Genomic DNA, 21,537 nt, shown 5'->3' with positions numbered 1-21,537 from the left:
GTCTGCCTAGAATAGATCATGTGTCATAGTTTAACCCCAGCCAGCAACTAAGCCCCCCACAGCCACCCACTCGCCCCCCCCCCCAGTGGGATGGGAAAGAGAATTGGAAGAGTAAAAGTGAGAAGACTCGTGGGCTGAGATAAAGACAGTTTAATAGGTAAAGCAAAAGCCACATGCACAAGCAAAGCAAGGAATTCATTCACTACTTCCCATCTGCAGGCAGGTGTTCAGCCACCTTCAGGAAAGCAGGGCTCTGTCATGCAGAATGTTGGCTTGGAAAGACAAACACCATCACTCTAAATGTGTGTCATCCTCCCCTCCTTCTTCTTCCCCAGCTTTATATACTGAGCATGACATCCTATGGTATGGAATAGGCCTTTGGTCAGTTGGGGTCAGCTGTCCCGGCTGTGCCCCCTCCCAGCTTCTTCTGCACCTGGCAGAGCATGGGAAGCTGAAAAGTCCTTGCATTAGTATAAGCACTACTTTGCAACAACTAAAACATCTCTGTGTTATCAACGCTGTTTTCAGCACAAATCCAAAACATAGCCCCATACTGACTACTATAAAGAAAATTAACTCTATCCCAGCCAAAACCAGCACACCATGTTACAAGATCAGAGTCTGGAAATGTTTGTGTGGGTTTTAACTTTACTCACTGACCTTAGAGTGTAGCCCCACAAACAGCTGAATTGCTACAAATGAAGGGTTGTAAACCTGTGCTGTTAACCTGTGAATAGGGGTGGAGAAGAGAGGAACCTCTTAAACTGGCTTTGCCTTTGGGGAGATCATTACAGTGCACTCCACCTACATTGTCCCATAGGAATTTTGGGCTTGACTTTCCAGACACTTATGTATGGTACGTAAACATTCATAGTGACATCAGTATAATTATTCAAATGTGTAAGGTTACATGTCTGTAAATATGGAGCTTACTTGATTTTATTTCTTTTTTTTCTCCCAGTTCAGCAATTAAGTTTATGAATGCATTGGTGGGTGGAACTAGTTAAAGAAATATTAATGATAGCACCAATAAGCATAGCAGAAGAGACAAAAGGAACTACAAAACAATACTCTGACATGGTATATTGTTTTTTTTATTATGGCACTTACACTGGAAGCCTGAAAAGAATGCAAAGGCTAACTATATTTGTAATTAATTCATCACACAAAAAAAAGCAAATGAAACAAGAATCCTGTTTTTGTAGTATACATGCTGCAGTTTGAATTTGCATTTTTTAAAATTGAGAATTACAGCTTTAATATTGCCTGGGGGAGAACAGCCAAATTTGAAAGCTAGGAACCCTTCTGATGTAATAGTTAATCACTTTAAATGCATCAGTAGCATCCAACAACAACAGCTTCTGTTGAATAAGCATATTAAAACAAAGGAATTGTTAATATATTTTTAAAACCTTAGTAAGTTTTGCAGTAGTAAAACTGATTTGTTTGTGACCAATGGACAAACAATAACTTTTTAAACATATTTTGGTGTAGACTCTAAAATACTATATAGTTACCTAAAACTATTTAAAATTGTTGACTGAAGCCCAAATTAATATTCAGTGCAATGAGAAAGATATTGTTCATATTTTGATGTCAAATATATCCCAGTGGTTTAAATTTGGATCGTTGACTGAACTTTGTGAAGAGAAGTAGTATGTGTTCAGGCCTGTGGTTCTGTATTCAAGTTGATTAAATTCTGTCCCGCTGGGCATTACCAAAAACAAAGATTACATAACATTGTCTAAACATACACGTCTTTATTTTTCACAAGATACTATGGTTTGGCTTATTAACAGCAAAAAATATATTTAGAATGGTTATTTAGAGTAGTCGTAATAATAATAGATACTAGAATTTATTTTAAATGTTACAAGCAGAGATATTAAGTATGTACGTAACAGCCAGTAAATTTGATAGTGAGTTATCTAAATCCCTTGCTTGTTTCCTCTTATAAAATCCTGTTATCTCCTGAGTGACAATATTGTTGTCTTGGAAGATGCATGAGTTTTTGATGCATAACATTCTGAGCAAAACAGCTATTTATTGTACCCCTACTCATTCTTATCCCACACTCTTTTTTCAAGACCATTATTAGTAAATTTTGAGGTTAGAGAGGTACTGACCCAATCAAACATGTACAGAGCTTGGCCTCCAAGTTAATTAAATACGGGTTAATAACATATTATAAGGAAATCATTGTCCTTATTACAGTTATTAGGTAGTTAGTCAAATTATAGCTTCAAAGGAATGCAGAGCATGGAGAACTTGGGACTAAATTATGCATTTGAACCTTAGGCCAGCTTTTACTGTTGAGACAGTTTGCTGCTAAAAGAAATTGTGTGTCATTGAAATTAAATGCCTTTCTGGGGATGGAAGGTTCCAGTTTTTAATGAAATTACTGAGTGTGGTGTAGTGAAATGATTAAAATCTGTATTCCGGGAATGTGGCGGACAAAAAAATCAATAAATGCTAGCAAAGCTCTGCTGCTGGATGTGAATCCTGGGATTGAAATAAACTAGTACAAAAATAATAATTAAAAACGTATCAGCACGTTAACGTATTTAGCATGAGTCTCATGAGACATCATCTTCACTAATTTTTAGCATACATTTTACTGTGTAATGAGAAGCTTTTTTTCCTCATATCCGTATTAGGCAGCATTTTTGCCCTTCCCCCAATGTTCCTGCATTGCAATCATTGTGCTTGCACTTATTATGTTACAAATGACCGAGGTAAGGCTGACATTCTCATTGCATGCAAAAAGAGCTAGTCTGCCAAGCTTTTTTTTTTCCTAATGAAGCAGCTTTGTGAAATCTCCCCATGTGTTAATACTAATGAAGATCCTCCAGCACAATTAAAATCACAGCCAGTGGCTAAAGAGGAAACAGAAAACAATGGCATCTTTCTACATAAGCGTATTTCTTTATGCTGAGATCAGCTTTATTTAGAAATAATGTTGATTTTTAAAATGCTTGTATGTAGCATTTAACAAGGTTAAAAAGCGGTACATATTCTTGAATTCTTCAAGTATGATTTTTACTAGCTCATACTGAAATCACTTAGATTTTCTTCATTGCACTGTGGTATAACTTTAAATCTACAGTGTTACGGTTTATAGGGAGCAGTCCTTTGGCTCTTAAAGTGTACTTTAACCCTGCCTGAGTTTGAGACTATGCCAAAGAAAGAAAAAAAGAGGAGGATACCATGCGTGTAGTTTGAAGGGTTGGTGTAGGGAAGCACAGCTTTTAGTTTTTTACAAATAACCTCTATAGGTTGTTTCAGCCAAGGTGAGAACATGGGTATTCAAAAGATGTACTGTATTTTTTTTTTTAATTCTTGTGTCAATAGCTGGTGAATTTTAATACTTCCCCATAACTTTAACTTCATTCCCCCACCCCTGTTGCCTGTTTCACTTGAATTTAATTTATCTAGTTCTTCTAGAGCATAAAAATTGAACGTTGCTTCCACTGTGAATTTCTGATTTGCTAGGCTTCTTTAAAATGTCTCCTCTTTCGGAAACGGGTCGCCTTTTTTTTTTTTTTTTCCCCCCAGTAGATGGCTATTGTTTGTATCACAGATTCTTTGTGGCTATATTATTTTGGTTTTTTTACCTGAACTCAATTTGCAGTCTAACAATTAATTTAGGTACTTAAGGTGGGCAACCGTGTTTCTCCCCCGATCGATAAAGTCATCACTGAAAAATGACCACATGCAGACTTGCATCCTTTTGTCGGTGTTGGAAAGACATGAGCTGTTCGTAACTTTTTCTAAAGAAAACATGACTGTACAGAGCGAGCGTAAAGACTGCGCTGGGGAAGCCGGAATGTAGCTCGCTGCCCTGCTCCTTGTGGGAGCCGAGAGGTCATTTATTACCGGGGCTGGAACGAGATAAACAATTCTCTCTTTTCCCCGTCTTGTTAACAGCAACTCGCATTGTTGGAGAGAGAAGAGCTGGGCTGGTTGACGTCACTTTTGTTTGGTGAAGCTGAATAAAACCTCGAGGAGGGATCGGCTCAGTCTGCCGCGGCGGCGAGGGGCACGGAGCGGCCGCCGCTCGCCCGCCCGCCGCGCGCGCGCGCACACGCACCCGCACGCGCCCCCCCCCCCCCCCCTTCCCCCTCCCCCTCCCGGAGCTGCGTTAGACTGTGGAGAGCGCCGGGCAGGGACGGCTTTCCGGCACACACACCCCAGCCTTCAGCCACCTGAGCCGCGGGCAGCGCTCTCCCGAACTGCGGAGGTGAGTTAGAGCCGCTCCTCCCGCTCTGCGTAGAGAGCGGGGAGAGTTTGTCTTCAAGATGAAGACCTAAAACGTTACAGCGTTTTTCCGCGCTGAGCTCGTGCTTGGGCTTCCTAGTTCAGGCTGCGTCTCCCTCGCTGACCGTTTCCCTGCCGGTGCGTATCGCCTCTTTGTTGTGGTGGGCCGGCCGCCTCTCTGGGCGCCAGTGCAGGTCCCGCCATGGGGCCCTGCCCGGGCAGGGCTGCGGTCGGGAGGCGGAGGGGCCGCGGGGAGGTGAGTCCTGGGGAAGCGGCCGGGGCAGGGGTGTCTCGAGACGGGACGGCCTGGGTCCCAAGCGATTTTAAACTTTACTCATGGCTGCAAGCCCGTTCCTTGGCCGGGCGACGCCGGTCACGTCTCTGCCGGCGGTCTCCCGCAGCCTCTCGGGCGGCGCGGCGGCTGGCGGCGGCCGCCGGGGCGGCTCTTTTGTGTGCCGCGGTGCGCTCCGCGCCGGCCCTCCCGCCCCTCTCGTCCGCCGCCTGCACTCCCGCTCTCCTCTGGCCGCCGCCGAGCTGCCCCGCTCTCCTCGTCCGGCGCTGGCCCGCCGGCTGGGGCTGTCAGGCCGGCCCAGGCGTGCCAGCCGGCAGTGCGCGGGCGCGGAGCGGCGTGAGGCGTTTGGCGGGGCCGCGCAGAGCGGCCGCTGGGAAGGGGACGCGGGGAGTCGGCAGGAGCGCGCTCTGCCTCTTCACGGGCGTCCCCCGGCTTCCGCGTACCTTTGCGCTCCCGAACGCGGGTGCGTAGGTGTACCTCACTCCGCGGGGTGCGCTAGCAGGGCGGCGGGGCGTGGGGCGGGCTGGGAGCGGGCGCCGTGCCGCGCACCCGGTTCGCTGCGGGCCCCTCTGCCTTTATCTTTTGTGCGGGTTGCTTCCTTATAAAGAGAAACAAGCAGCTGCAGCCGTCGGCCGAGTTGTTGAAATTTATCCCTTTGTGTATATTACAATATCCTCCATTTTTCTGCCCTCTAAACAACGAGCCTTTCGCCATCTTGGGCAAATTTTTATTCCCAAGTCTGTCCGTCTCTTTTAGGAGGGAATAAGTGGAAATCCTGAAAGTCCTTTTGGATAAGACTCAAAGTTTAGGAAATGTTACAGGGACAGACAGTGACGTCATGTAAAGTTTAAGGGGAATTTTTCCAAGAGCGTGTGCTTTCCCCCGGAATTCCTGATCTAGAGTGTTGTAAACCGCACTTTAAAGAGAAGGGTTCCTAGTTGAGACTGCACGTTCAGGCAACATTAAGAATATGCTTCTTTATCTGGTGTCTGGTTTTAGAACAGGTAGAGAAGTGTCTTAGTCTCCCCCCCCCCCCCGCCTTTTTTTTTGTTTGTCTGTTTGTCCTGGCCTTTAGTATTTAATACGTAATGCTTGCTTAACTGTTTGGTTGTTTAAAAAAAACATTCCAAAGTTCTTATGTTAAATAACGAATCACCTGGAGATTTGCATTTATTTGCAGAAAGTAGTAATCTGACATGAAGTTTACATTAAACACTCGGTACAGAATCTTCCCTGAGGAATGAAGAGTTTCCACTTGGGATGAGGAACATGGATATACACAGTTGCTCCATTTTTAAATGACAGATTTGGGGGGCATATTTGGAAGCAACAAGCTTATTAAGCGATATTGTTAAAAGGTTCCGCTTGGAAAATACCTATATAAATGTTACATGTAGTTTGGGTTATGTTCCAGATACTATATAATGTGGGTGGCAAAACGTAGTTGCTATGCTAAACTCATTTAAAAAAAAAAACAACAAAACAAAACTCTTTACCTCTGGCTATAAGGTCTGTGTCAGCTGTTGTGAAAAGGGAAACAATAAAAGGTACTGTTCTGTTAATTTACTTCTCAATTGCACTGTTTTTTTTAAATCTCATAAAAGCTTTTCTGGTCACATGATATGACTTAGTGAGACACAGGGTACTTGATAAGGAATAACTATTGTAGGTACAGTTCTGTTTGTCCGTTCTTTTTCCTATGCTCGTTTTACTTGCTGCATATTTACAGTCACACTAACGAGAACGTGAAACTGCCTGTATTTAATTTGCATTTTCTTTGTCTTCGGGGTTGGGAAAAAACATTGACAACAGTTAACATGGAAAGTAATAGGAATAGCTGTAGGAATAGCATCAAGACTTTTTTTTCTATCCAAGTCAGTATTGAATGATGTACCTAAAGTGTCTCTAAGGTTATATTGGAACAAATGTCAGATACTGACCTCGGGGGGGGTGTGGGTGGGTGTTGTGGTTTGGATTTTTTTTTTTAAATGTATCAAAGTGTGGTTGAATTGAGTATTTCCTAGCTACGTGAATATTAGGTAGATGAAAATGTTTAAGTAGTTGAAAGCATGTACAACAGATGGTTCTAAATTATACATGCAACAAAGGTCTAGAAGATTTGACAGATTATAAATGGTGAGCAACAGAGGATAAGTAGTTTCAGAAAATGATAGTATACTTGACGTCTCATACCTATAATAAACTACATACGCGTTTTTGTCACAATGCTGTAAAATCAATAAACTACATAATATTAAGAAAATGGTAGCCAAGGTAATTTTTGTGAAGTGTGTATAGAGGAAGCATTAGGAGTTGTTAAAGAATCTCTTTGATGTTCAAGAAATTTTATGTTCACTTCAGGTGGAGGATGTTTGTTTAATCATAGATGGTACCAATTTCCTTGCAAGCAATGGAGTATTAACATCAGGTTGTGATGAAGTCCTTCATAAATAGAACTCTCTGGAGAGTAAAAAAAATGTTTCTTCAGAGGATCAGGCAACATTCCATTTTCTTTACTGACCCAAAGTCTGTTCTGAATGGCACAAAATAAGATTTTGTGGCTAATGTATATTGAAAATAAACTAGAATTGTGGTAGTGGTATTTCTCATGCTAAATTTTTTTTAACTGAATAGCACTGTACTGGGTTCCTTACAAGTCAGTGTTCCCACAAAAAGTAATTGTTTTTAAGATTTGTTCTTGTAGATTATTGTAGGTTGTCAATAACATTGTAAGACTGTTTGAATAGTGTTAGGGGAAAGATAACTACGTGCTTTATACTTTTTGGTGAGAAATAGTTGATTTGCATGAATGTGTAATAAGATGCTTTGCATTCTCAAAAGATAAATTAACAATATTTTTATATTATGGAGGGAATAAGCATTAGTTGACCACTGCAGTATATTTGTTTAATCTTTATACTGACCTTATGATAAGAAGAAAGTGCTACAAGACTGAATTTTTTGTCTTTTTGGGAGACACTGAAAATGCAAATAAGAAAGTAATGGAAGTCTTTCTTTTTAGGTCCTGTTGCCCTTTTTCTCGTTTTCTTTGTTTGCATGTTTATTATAGAACTGCAGTGTAAAGGAGCAGATGTTTTGCAAAACATCCTGATGTGTTGCTTTTTCTTATGGGAGTGCATAACTGTTCCTTCTGATGCATCGACTTGACAGCTGGTTGATTTCATGGAACTGCTAAGAAGCCATTAGTGGTGTCATTGAATTGAAACAGAACAGTCACTCCCAGCTTGAACTGCAATTGTTAATGTCTTTGTTGCTACTTTTCTATTCCTCCACGAGATGTGGAATATCACGGTTGCAAAGAAAAGGAAGTTTGTGCTCTCCGTCTCATCTCCCTGAATTAGGGAAAGGAGGCGTTAGTACTTGACTGCTTTTAGTTTTATAAGATTCTTATAATGGCATATTTGGGATTAAGAGATCTTGGCTGTTGGGAGGTAGACTTAGCACAACCAAAAATGCAATTTGCTATGCACACACACCCTGACACAGTAGGGGCATCCCACAGTTCAAATTACTTCACTGGGATTTCGCCCCTGCCCCCAGTCTCTAATACAGGTGTCTTTAAATAACACCAAATAGGTGTGGTGTTTTTGTTTTGTTTTGTTTTTTTAAATCAGCAAACTTTATTCTAATAGAAGATTACAGAAGAGTGGTACTTGGTGTTTTCATCACTTAGATAATGTGGCCCAACGAAGATTCCCAAAGTCTACCAGTTTTCTCCCAGGTGTGGTTCAACTTTTGAGTTAATTTTTACTACAGTACATTCAGTAAATTATGTCATACCACATTATAAACTGGTTTGTGATTGCAAGTTGCTGTCGGAAGAAACACTGACACAAGTGTCAAGGACAGCAGTGGTTTTTGCCGTTGTTGGATAGGTTACAACATCCTGAATATTGACAAAATGTAGTAAGTATGTGTTGGTCAACATATTTTAAAGAAATTGGAAGTTTGTGGTGAAGATAACATTATGCAGAATTTAAAATTTGGGTACAGATGATCTTCCCCACTGCATCAAAAAAGGAAATGAAACGTCCTCTTTGCGACTAACAGTTACGCTTTAAAAAAATATTTGGTTATACTGCTACGTTTTTACTTTAAAACTATTTTTATTGTATTCTTTCTGTGTAATGGTAGAATGAAAGTGCATCTTTGTTGTAAGCGAGTGGTAGGGGCTTGAAGTTCTTCCCTGCTTACTCTTTACTGATGAGGAACAGAAACAAGGATACCGTATTAGTGAGACTCGAGAAAATAGATCCTCCCCCACCCCACTCCCCCAATTTTTGCCTGCTTATTTAAAAAAAAAAAAAAAAGAGGGAAAAAAAAAAGCAACCAACAAATCAACAAGGAGTCACCAGAAGACTTGCATAAGGATAATAGTAGGTTCACATTAATTTTTTTATTTATGTTTTTTAGTACTTTTATGAAGGTGAGAATGTATTAGTTACAGTGTTACACAGGTAAGGAATGTGATGCACAGAAGGATTTTAGTCTTTTACCAATGTCGTGCGAAGTTGATGGTAGAGGTGGCAAGAAAAGCTGTCTTCACTGACTTTAATCTGTAGTGTTCTGGGTAGAGGTTTCCTTCAAAACTGAAATGCGTGGTTTGTTATTATGCAGAGAGTAATGCTACTCGAGTAGGTAAGCTGAGTGAAAATAGCTGTTAAAAGAAATTGGGACCATGTTTTCATCCAGTCTCTGCAGAAGGGCCAAGCAAGATGCAGTATTTTTGTTACTTTGTTTCTTAATCATACAATTTTAAAAAACAAACCGCATAGAACATTTAATCCAATTAGCACACAGTTTCCCATATTAGCTGTGTTAAGTTCTTGCTTACTCTTTTATCTCTTTACTGCCCTAGATTTACGGTTATATAATGCCATGGTCTTCAGCCATTCCTTAAAAAGAAAAAATCAATATACTTTTTAAAGTCTGATAGAGAAGTTCCTTTGAGATTTAAATGGAAATAAAACAAAAAAACTTAACTAATTTTACAGTATCATTTCTATTTTTGTTTCTTTTTTGGGGGGAGGGAGGAGAAATTGTGATTTATTTTGTTGCAGTTTTAGCATTTAATGAGACCACCAGGTGAAAGAAACACTCTCAGAGAGTGAGGAAGTCTTAGGCTTGTTTCAGTTTTTTGATGTAGCATCAACGAAAGGAGGATACAGGGTTTTTCCCTGCTTAGTTTAACAGAATTAATTTATGCATTTGACAAAATTCCTAATACCAGTTTCTTCTCTTTTTATGTGAATGTTTTTCAGGTCGGTGGGAAAAGACAAATATCAAAGAATGTATACATCTTTAAAACCTTAGCTAGTGACAGATGATCTCTCAGACATAGTCTCTGAAAGTACGGACTTAAAAAAAGATGTGCTGGGCTTGTCAGTGTCGGTTTCATTCTTTCAGAAGGATGATGCCTGTTGCCATTAGTGTGAAATCTCTCCCATTGCTGTCCTACTCACACCCATCAGGGCCTCCTGAATGTCTTGTTTTCTGTGTGTAAAGGACATAAGACTCTCTTTTCACTTGATGTAGGTCAGGCTTTGTAAAGAGCTGAATGGGTTAAGCCTTGGTAGTTTGCAAAAAGAGATTGCAGGGATTTTTTTCTAGCCCCTGAGGGAGGAATCACAGAAAACCTTAAAATTCAAACTACTAAAAATGTAAAGGCGCCATCTGAAAAATTGGTCTACCTGATGGACTGTTTACATTAGTAATGGTCCCGTTGAAATCAATGGGACTGCTGAGTATAAAGACTTGTCTCATGTAATGTTTGCAGTATAAAACCTTGGGAAAGAAGGTAGGTTTAGAAATAATGCAGTGACCATCAGATAATATTCTCTTCTTTTTGGAGCCTCGCACAGAACTTACTTCTGCTCTGGAATTGTTGGAAGGGATAATGAAGAATTTTAATTTTTGAATAACGGAGATCCCTGCTGGTGTTTTCTTGCAAATTACAGGAAGTGTAAGCTTTTCTTTTACAGGAAGTGTAGATTTTCTTTAGAATATTTATTAAATACGGTGATTTTAAGGCACAAAATACTCATCCTAGCTGTTCTGGAGCTTGAATCTCAGTTGTTAGACTGTTGGACGAGAAGCTAAGACTTTGAAATCTTCTAGGGTGTATTTTTTCCTTCACTTTGAATACGTAGCTAACTTTTTTGGATTGTGACCCTATTTATTAATCAGTTTGTATTAATGAATTCATGTTTTTCTAATGCTGAAAGAGTCTTTAATAAGAAATGCATTGCATTTTATCAGATAGTTATTTTAGAACAGTGGTGTGTGGTATTCAAATACAATCAGCAAAATAACCCCAAACCCTCTCCTCAGCCCTCAGTCTGTTCTTGTACAAAAGAAAACCAGTTTGACAAAAATTATTGCAGTGGTCCATCAGATGCGTAGGGACATAATTGTGTGGATTTTGCCCCGTTTCCTGTTCTTACACTTTTCCACAAGCATGCACTCATTAATCAAAGACACTGTACTCCTGCTGAGGGCAGAGAGGTTCATCAAATTGGCAGCCAGTTTGGTGTAAAAAACAGTGTACTGAAGCTCTTAACGTGCTAGGACATAAATAAATCTAAGGTCTTTGTATGCAAACCCTGGAGGTTAATACTGTATAATTCAATGTCCTGTCTTTGTTTTTATGATTGATGTTTTTTAGTGTTTGAAGCTTGATGCAAGCCTTCAAGCAGGTCAGGGCTGACCATCTGATTGGCTGAAGCAAAAAAGCATTAGCTTGGCAGAGGGGCTTTTGTGTATGCTGTGGAGATTTTTTTTAATTTTTTTGGTTTTTAATTTATTTTTTGGTTGGGAGATCATTGTTATATTGCCTGAGCTGTTCTAGGAAAGTTCTAGAGATTGACAACCCCTGCTGTGATAATGGACTTGGTGCATGAAACGCCGATAGGTTGGTCCTATTTGTTCTGAAGCTTACTGCTATTCGTATCCTTAACAGAACTAACGTGTAGAACAAGCAAAAACTACTGGGATTTCCCTGTAGAAATAGTGCTGGGATTTGGCTTTAACATGAATTGGTTGCATATTCATAATTTAAGAACAGCTGGTTACAGCGAGCACATAGTCATTTGCAAGCTATTATAAACCATTCTACTCACACATGGAGGCTGTGCTTGAGCTTCTTTTATTGATCTACCTGCATTTGAAATCTGGTCACTGCAGCCACAGCGGCCTTTCATTTTAGCTGTGCTTGCATCATAGAACAGCCTCAGTATTAAATATTTAACTTTAACTAAATGCTGAATAAAGTGATAAGCTGAAGAACCAAAGCGTAAGGGTGAGTAGTGACATACATCTTAAATATAAAATCTTGTTATGTAAAGCAGCCTAAAAAAGTAACGTCAGCCAACCTTTGTAGTCCTTTGGTAGCTTTTGTTGTTCTGAATAAGAAACCTTTCTTAGTTTTGCTCAAGGTTACCTTGCTAAAACTGTAGTTGATGAAATTTGTGGTTTTCGTGCATTGTAGGCCCAGTGCTTTTGGAGGAAAACCCAGAAGTATAAAATGTGATTATATTACACAAAATGATGGTATAGTAAAATAGTAGTAAGCACAGTCTTGCCGAGTATCACATGGAAAAAATAGTGAATGTATTAGAAATGACCGTACTCTTACATGGGTGAGCTTATCTGTCGTTATAATGTGAAAAATAATACTTTATATATATCACTAACCAGTATTTCGAAGCTGTGTTAGTAAAGTTGATTTCTTCCTGCCCGCCCCAGTTTTGCTTTTCCAGGTTAGAAATAAAGTGAGGCATTTCCCTGGTTTATACACTTAGTTGGATAACTTTTCTGTACCTTTGCTTGCCTTAGTGACTGGAACTTCTAAAAGGACAATTATACTTTTGACTATAATAATCAGTTTTCTGAACATCCTTAGTTCCTGTGGCAATAAAAGGGAGCCCAAAATGCCCACTCTTGCACATCTTTTGATCCAGTGTGTTGTAAGTTACTACTTCATAACCTGGCATGTAGATAGAAAGTATTGCTGAGCAAAGATGTAAATAAATTCTTACTTCATATGTATGGATCCAGGAAGATGGGAAGCCATAAGGGAAGGATCCTTACAGCGTTAGTCAGTTAGTGAGTTAAAAATATCAGGCATACATGCCTGAAAGAGTCTAGTTTTTCAAGCTGTATCAGTTGATTTAATAAAAGATATTATCATTCCCTACAGCTGTGGTCTTTTCTAAGTAGTTACAGCAATTTTAAAAAGGCTAAACCGTAAGAAATGCAAACCAGTATTTTTCCATTACAGCTCTGATCATTTTTCATCCTTGGAGTTACCCTTAAGCACCTCACTGCTTCTTTTCAATGTTGATGAAAGAGTTAGATCAGAGATAATAGTTGAGACTACAACTGTGTGGTTTAGGAGAAAAGTGATGCAGAAGAGAAGAGTGCTCAACAGTTAGATCACTTGGGGACCCAACCTCTACAACAGCTGTAGTGCCAGAAACAAATTCTTTATAGCACAGTTGTAAGAGCTTTTGAAGCAAGGAGAATTCCTCTGGTTTTTTTTACTTACCAAGTCTAATATTAGAAACAATAGAGAGTCCTATTTTGGCTCTTTCAGGGAAACTACCTTAAGTGAGACTCTAAAGAAGTAAATTGATGCTTTTCTTCCTGGCCGCCCCCGCCCCCCCCCCCCCCCCCCCCCCCCCGCCCCAACACTGAGTAGACACTGAGTCTACTTAGTAATCATTGACAGACAACAGCAGACAGTGATTGAATTGTTTTCACCATATTGTCAGTATAGACTGTGTTAAAAAGCTACTGTCCCAAAGAAAGTCTGAGAAATGGGAAGAAAGTTGAGATCCAAAGTCTTGATTAAAGACAATGAAAGGGTGTAGATTATTGGGGGGTGGGGTGGGGGAAATCACAGTAATACATTCCAACAATTCTTTATCTTTCTGGCAACTTAGTAGAGAGGGCACTCATTTAGTATCGGAGAAAGATTTGGAGGATTAGGGTTTAAACAAAGTGGGTGGATGTTTGAACACAAAACAGGTATGTCCCAAACTGCTAAGTCGTTGGATGGCATACTAGAGGGCTTCCATTTGGCAAGTTTGTTTTGTGGTTGGTTTGTGTTTGGTGTGGTGTTTTTTTTTTTTTTTTTTTAACTTGCCAACAGCTACCAAATAAAAATAGTATTAAAGGGTTTGTATAGTTTACTTGCTACTTAATGCATGTAAGAGTGTCTGGAGAAGTAAATTTTAGAAAAGAAAAAAAGGCTTAGGGAAAGAATATATTCCTAAAATGTCAACAAACTGTTCCTGAAGGTCCTTTATTGTTTGGCACTTAACTGTGATATTAGCACTACGTTTTTCTGCAGTTGTCATCTTTTTTTCTTTTCTAGAAGTGCTTTTCAAGCCTTATTATCCCCCCCTAAGGCTTAAATGTATAGCAGGTCATCTTCACTGAAACAAACATATTTTTGAACAAGAGTGGGAAGTATTGATTTCATAGCTGAGCCTTGTCCGGAGGGTTAGTTTTGAAGTAGTTTTTTACGACTGCATGAAGAAGTGTGGTCATCGTGCAAAGGAATAGTCAAAGGGCATGCAGGGAAGGAAGGAACTCACTCTTGCTTATTTTAGCGTAAAACTAATGTTAAGTGCACTAGTAAGTGCCATCAGTTTATAAAATGCCCTTTTTCTCCTGGCATTAGAAACTAAAAGGAACAGATTATGCTAGATAATTTCCCTTTTATTTGTATGTGATAAAAATACAGAGCAGCTTGGAATACTTTCATGATTTTTTGAGAGAGATTTTCTATGTGTCAAGCTGTTTCTGATTATCATTGAGGTAAATTTATAATCTTTTGACTCTTGCAGATGCCAGTAAATTTTCAGTGTTAACAATTATGATGTTATGGATATACAGCATATTGCAAAGTTTATTGTGTTGATATAAGTGGTTTATACAGAGTAGTGTTTAAATGTAGCCTACAGTCTTTTTGCAGTCATGGAAATGAATTCTGTATTTTGAGAGATCTGTTAATAGTGTAAAGACTTTATAGTAAAACAGGCATGTAGGGAGGACAATCACTTTTTTTTATTTCTTTGCCTCTAAATGCTTAATTTATATAATTATTGTAGTTTTGATATGTTGTGAAGTGCTTAAAATAAATACACGAGCAATCATGTTATGGAATGATCTGTCCTATGTGTTGTAGGAGACACTTGAAATGCAGGTAAGTGGGATCTTGAACACACTTCAAGGTAAAGCTGAGTTACTTTTTTTTGCTTCATATGTTGACCTCAACAGAGCTGGCCTACATTCTATTAATTTTATAAAACTTGGACTGAGGGAAGGGTTCATGCTTCAGTGTTTGTTGTCGCTGTTGCTTCCAGCAGGAGAGGCAATAATGTAGGCAATTTGAGTGCTAGGATAGTTAGGTGATGTGTATAAATCTTCATGTTCATTATATTGTATTCTGTTAAACTAAAGAATAAGATTCTGTGTATAATCAGCTGCTTACAAGTGTCTGTTTCCATATATGATTTGAGTGATTCATAACTCAATAAATAATTTGTAGTTTTCTGCAAAAGTTTGCTTAAATTTTAAAGAGCTGTTTGAGTGTCAAATTTCAAGTCTGGTTATTTATAATAGTAACTTCAGATTTTTTAGAAAAAAATCATATGTTAACTTTTGGGGGAAACCCATGACAGAGAAGGTGATCCAGAAATAGTAAATCAGTATTCGTGGATGAAAATAGCACTGCAACTTGTAATATGTTGTTTAGCGAGAACTGCTGACTGTGGAAGGCAGTGGCAAACGCTTAAACGCACAGTTTTTTCAGAGATGTTTCAGAAGAATGTTTGAGGTATACAGTATTTGATGTTTAGAAGCAACAGCTGCATTTTATTATGTTAGGATTTAGTCAACCTGGAGATGCACGATCACCCCTATTTAAGTATAGCATTAGACAGATTGGTAGATAGTTCTTACCAGCCTAACAGAGATAAAGGAATGGTTTAGAGAAGTTACTTGCGCTATTTAGTTATGTTACTTATGATCTCAGAATGTCAAGGGTAGAAATGAAGATTCATGTATCGTTTTGGATGTACACTGGTGTAGTACTGTGCTGAAAGGTTTCTCTGGCTTGGTAAGAACGGATAGTTGCTGGTATGACTAATTGTCACATTTTTTCTTTTGTATTTTTTAATTCTAAAGTTTGCGATGGTTTACTTTGAGGAAAAAAGTAGGATGACAAGTAAATCACTTGTGCTTGTGAGTTGTTTGCCTGTCTTACTAGCCATGGAAAGACATTCACAGAATCAGTTAATGCCCATTTTTCAGGTCAAAACTATTCAAACCTAAACTGTTTCCCTGAAAAAAGAAAAAAGGCCATAATGGGCTTTTTGTTTTGTGTTTCTTCAATTTCTTGAAAAGGCAGTTACTTGTTTTGCAGTTGGTGTGATGATTGGGTCTGTCTAGCCCTGAGCCCATTGGCTGTAACCTATCCCATTGCAGTATGATAATAAAAGTTAAGGTATTACTTGTTTATTGAACATCCATATTGGTGTTTATGGACAGAAAAATGCAAAACTGAGTCTAAAATGTTGCATTACGTAGGCAAAGGGGCATCAGATTACTTCCTGTATATACCCAATTTTGTAAGAAAATGTCACTTTCAGAATGAATTCACCAAATGCTTTATAGATTTTTGGTTTACTGAAATTCTGACTCACTAAGTTTTATTCAGAAAAGGCAGCAGCCACATGCAGATTAAAAGTAAGTTAAGACCTCACACTAGTTTAAGACCTTTTGAACAGTGTTTACAAACAACGTACTTCCAATTCAAGAGACCCATATTGATTTCTGTTACTGCGTAGCTTGTCTTTACAATGAGAGATGGCAGATTTTTTTTAATTGCTTGGTTACAATGCAGAATATATATATTTTTTTAATAGGATATGATTTGAAAGGACCTTAACATATAAACTCAGCCTGTACCCTATAATGAAAAAAAGCTTTACCATGGTGAAAAAACACCATGCTTACGCAAAGATCAAATTGAACTGGAAGAATCTCGGGCAACTAAGTGGCTGCATGAAATTAATCACTGATTAATTTGAAGTAATGCACGTGAAGCAGAGGGAAGCAAGGAGAATAACATGAAATAATGTTGTGGTTTAGCCCCAGCCAGCAACTAAGCACTACACAGCCGCTCGCTCACTCCCCCCGCAGTGGGATGGGGGAGAGAATCAGAAGAGTAAAAGTGAGAAAACTCGTGGGTTGAGATAAAGACAGTTTAATAGGTAAAGCAAAAGCCGTGCACACAAGCAAAGCAAGGAATTAATTCACTACTTCCCATGGGCAGGCAGGTGTTCAGCCATCTCCAGGAAAGCAGGGCTCCATCATGCGTAATGGTTACTTGGGAAGACAAACGCTATCACTCCGAATGTGTCCCCCCCTTCCTTCTTCTTCCCCAGCTTTATATACTGAGCATGACATCATATTGTATGGAATAGCCCTTTGGTCAGTTTGGATCAACTATCCTGGCTGTGCCCCCTCCCAACTTCTTGTGCACCTGGCAGAGCATGGGAAGCTGAAAAGTCCTTGACTAGTGCAGCAACAACTAAAACATCTCTGTATTATCAACACTGTTTTCAGCACAAATCCAAAACATAGCCTCATACCAGCCACTATAAAGAAAATTAACTCTCTCTCAGCTGAAACCAGGACAACTAAACATAGAGTGATGGGTTCTAAATTAATTACCTGCCATCAGGTAGCGATATCGGAGTGAGAATGCATAGTTCTGTTAAAAACATCTGCAGCAGTCACAATGCAAGTTTGACGCATTACTGAGAGGACGAAAAGAAAAAAAGGACAAAACGGAAAACGTCTAGGGTACTATATTAATTCAGGTCATCCTGCCAAGTAGAATAAAAAGCAAATGAAACTGAAAGGAATCATCAGTTTTGGAACACTTTCCATATGAGAGAGAGAGTATATAGAAGTCTTCAGCTTGGGCTATGACCAAGTGCTATAAAGTCATGCTTGGAATAGTAAAGTAAATAGAAAACAATTTTTTGGCATTTCAGATATGACTGAAATATAATATTGCAACTAAACCCAGTGAAACAAAACCCAGTGGTTTGTTAACATAAAACAGGAAGTAGTGCTTTTAACTTGATGCTGGGTTAAATTGTGGAATCATCCTTGGGTGCTGTGGAGAGCAAAATTATAATGTACTTAGAATGATTAGGTATATTAATGGAAGATGTGTTTATCAGTGGCTGCTGAACATGGTGACTGACATGCAGTGTTAGGTTTGTTAAATCTTCATACTTCTGATTTCTGAGAGAAGGATATATACCTTTTTTCTTTCTCAAAATGTTTATTACTTGTGTAGCTGGACCTCTTCTGCATTAGTTGCTGTTAACTTTGTTTTTGTTAATATTTGATGTTTTGTGTGTTTGATAACTTGTGTACGTGGAATAATAAGGATGCCAAATACATGAAAATTCTTCTAAGATTTAAGTGAATATAGAGGTTTCCTTATGTTTTTATGTGAGGGATTGAAAAGTAATCATCTCTTGTTTGTGGTTGTTCACCACGGTTTTTTTTCAGTCATCACTGATTACCCTGTCCTTCATTCTTGGTTCCTTACTGTGCTCTTTTTGCATTGAGTTTGTTAATGTGCATTCTTTCATTAACATAATGTAATAGAGAATAATTTTATGTACTGTAACTTGAACCTTACAGATTTTTCCCATATCCCTTTCCTTCCCTGTCCCTGTGTGTGTATATTTAGTCTCCAGGTATAGCACCTGTGATATTTGTAAACTCAGTCTTTACCCCACCCCTGCCATTTAAGTATTTCTTTACCTTCTCTCCAGCTCTAGGACATTAATTCTGGGGAAGAGGATATTTTCGTTCTGCTTCTTGAATAAATTCTCCTAACATCATAGCTAATAAGATGAGCCTCATACACTTCTAAAATAGTATGGATCTCAAATATTGTCAAAATTGGAAGGGGAGGGTTGAAGATAGTACATTCCATACCTAGTCCTTAGTCCTAATGTATATATTTTCCATGTATAAGAAACAGCCTTGAACTAACTGCATGTTGCAGTGTCGCTTATATTAAGTATGTATTGGTGTATGTAATCCTCTCTCAAGCTAGCTGGAAAAACAGGGGAGAAAAATAAGATCCTCGTAGGTTGTAGGACGTAACCTATTGTTAGATTTAGCAGAGGGAAAAACAAACCAGAAGTTCCAGGACCAAAGGAGAAAAGCATTCAGAAGGAAAAACTGCCCAGGAAATGGCAGAGTTAGAGCAATGCACAGAGCAAAGGAATCCCTTATATTTTGCCATATTTTACTGGCAGAGACATGATTAAAGTTTTTTCCAATCAGCAGCCTCATTCTGTTTTCTCTTGAGACAGTGGCCGAGTATAACTATGACTGGGTAGTACTGACTGAGAATACTTTGGACTTAATCTCGGCTGCATGTGGCAATTCGGGGCTGAGCTGCTCAGGAAGGAGGAAAAAAAACAAAACAAAACAAAACACAACAAAAAAAACCGCCAGAGAGAAAACAGAAGCTATGTCTATTCTAAAATAAGCCTGGGACAATCTCATTTATTATGGTGCCAGATATGCATGAGCAAATAAATGACAACTATGTGTATGGCAGTATATATGTGTGTTCTTATATAGGAAGGGGGAAGAAGGAAGAAGGATTTTGCTGGATGATGAAGAGTTTTCATGCTGTGCAGATTCTTTTATAAACGAAGAGTTTGACGCTTCAGATCATACTTCTGTGGTTATTTTCGCAGACCGGTTTTTGACTTTAGCACAGGGCCTCTACTGTTGGCATTTATGTTTATTAGCATTTTGGAGTACAGAGGTGTGGTGGGGTTTTTTTGGTGTTTTTTTTTTTTTGTGTGTGTGCAATAGCACTTCTACCCTCAGCTGTTGTTTATCCTTTTTATTTTATTTGTTTTGCCTGATGCCTCATCAGTTGCCATGGGAACAAAAGCAGAGCTGGGGAACCAGCAGCCAGCAACTGAACTGTCCGACTTAGTTTCTCCTTCTCTTTCCATGGGAACAGATGTTTTAGAGGTGATGATAAAATAAATACTTAAATTACTCTGGCAACTTTTGCTTTACCTTTTTGTGACTCATCAGACTTGGGGGAAAAAAAAAAGCACTTGAGAATGGGGGTTTTGTTGTGGACTTGAGGAACAGGCCATGAGTAGTCAGATGAATGTGACAATAGAAGATTAGAGACAATAGAGTTGAAGAGCTGCTTCATTTTTGGATTTGACAAGTGATTTCAGGATTTGATACGTAAATATGTTGTGTCTTAAATTGTGTGTGTTTACATTAAATCTTAAAAATGAACAATTTGGACTATAGTGCATCTTTCCAAGAATGCCTTTCAGTCACTGATTTAGTAAATGTTTGGTAGATGCAAGTAAAATTCCATTCGGACCAAACTGTGCAGGTGTCTTACGAGCAAAATAATATGTATTTTAGTCAAATAAAGCATGCTAAAAACCAGTGACATGCCGTTAAAACAATTCCTTTGTTTTTGAAACTTTTTGTGGGCCATGGACTGGATTCTTACAGGCCTCAACTGCTAATCCTAGACTAATTTTACTAATTCCTAGAGCAGTAACTACATTGTTCTATTGTAAATTTACTTTTTTTTTTTTTTTTTAGTTTAAGACAACTTTTGAAACTATAAACTGTTTGCTTTGCATTTGAATAGTTGTTATATTTGAATATTTCTTTTGACGACTGGAACTGATCTTTCGTCAGTTTTAGAAAATTTATTTAAGCTTTGGATAGTGTGTAGGTGTTTGTGTCTGTGTATTAGCATATATAAACATTTAAATATTTGGACCACAGAATTACAAAATGCAACTTTTTCAGTGTGCATAATGCATATTATAGCAAAGATGTAACAATTTACATATTAGAGGTAGAAATTAAAGCACATACTAGAAAAAATAACAAGAAAATCCAGTTCTTCTGTAAATTTGGAATTCTGAATTTGCCTTACAAGTGTTAAAGTCCCAAGCCATCTGAAACCATGTCAGAGGTGCTGGCGTGAAATTTTTACAAGGAAGATAATTTTGAGCAAGACTTTGCAGCATGTTGTTAGAATTTTGTTTAAAAAAATGAGGATTTTTTTATGCACAAGAAGATATTTTTAAATAAAGCTTTATGTCTTAGATGTATTTTAAATATGTTTTTATGAGCTTTCTGAAAAGGTCTTCAATGTTGAACAGAATTTTAGGAATGGGAATAATGTGAAACTACTAGTAAAAACATATGAGGTGCATAAATAGGTTAGTTACTTGGCCAATACAAGTTCTTTCTTTTCAGTGGGAAAAAATTGTGATAGCAGTGTAGTAAACAACAAAACTGTTACATGAAAAGTACCGATTTCTTGTGAATTATGATCAAAAAAACCTCAAAAGACAAACCACAGTAGGTGTCAACTCAGAGTATGTTGTTGGCATTATATTAAATGGAAATGAAAAATGTCCTGTCCTAAAGACATCACACAACATTGCAAATAAGTTGCAGTTAAATTCGAGCTAATGTGTTTGGCTGGAGTAATAAATAAATATGTTGTAACTACTCATGTCCTGTGGGGCTTACAGTAGCTGAGGCATAGAGTTCATGTCTGATTTAGAGAAGGCCTGTTTTAACTTGTACATAAAAAAAGGCTAAAAGAGGCCACCTGCTACATACAGTTCTGAGCCTGTTTTCCTTCTGGATCACCTGTGAAAGGAAGAGATTAAAAACACATCAGAAACTAGTGTAAACATGTTACTCTGTTTGTTTGTTTTGTCTTGTCTTTTTTTTTGAGTGCAGCAAGTAACCCGTCAGTGCTGTCAATGTGAATGACATAGTACTAATAAGCAGAGCATTTTTGGGGGTAATTGCTCTCTGAAAAGCAGCTTTTAAAATAAGAATAT

The 21,537-nt window shown here is 38.5% G+C and overlaps 1 protein-coding gene across 11 annotated transcripts in view; it reads left to right on the top strand.

Annotated features, from left to right (window-relative positions):
- The first annotated feature begins 4,130 nt into the window (after positions 1-4,130).
- The window catches only part of BAZ2B (bromodomain adjacent to zinc finger domain 2B), a 173,908-nt gene continuing 156,501 nt past the window's right edge, over positions 4,131-21,537 (top strand). For 10 of the 11 annotated variants that reach the window (XM_075511375.1, XM_075511368.1, XM_075511374.1 and 7 more), the window contains exon 1: positions 4,131-4,240. The gene's annotated coding sequence lies outside the window, so the exon portion shown is untranslated. Of the gene's footprint in view, positions 4,241-4,295; positions 4,396-21,537 lie in introns of those variants that run through there. The other variant, XM_075511365.1, reaches the window with a different exon arrangement.

This window comes from Mycteria americana, chromosome 9, assembly GCF_035582795.1.
Source record: "Mycteria americana isolate JAX WOST 10 ecotype Jacksonville Zoo and Gardens chromosome 9, USCA_MyAme_1.0, whole genome shotgun sequence".
Taxonomy (NCBI): domain Eukaryota; kingdom Metazoa; phylum Chordata; class Aves; order Ciconiiformes; family Ciconiidae; genus Mycteria; species Mycteria americana.
This window is presented reverse-complemented; position numbering and strand designations above follow the sequence as displayed.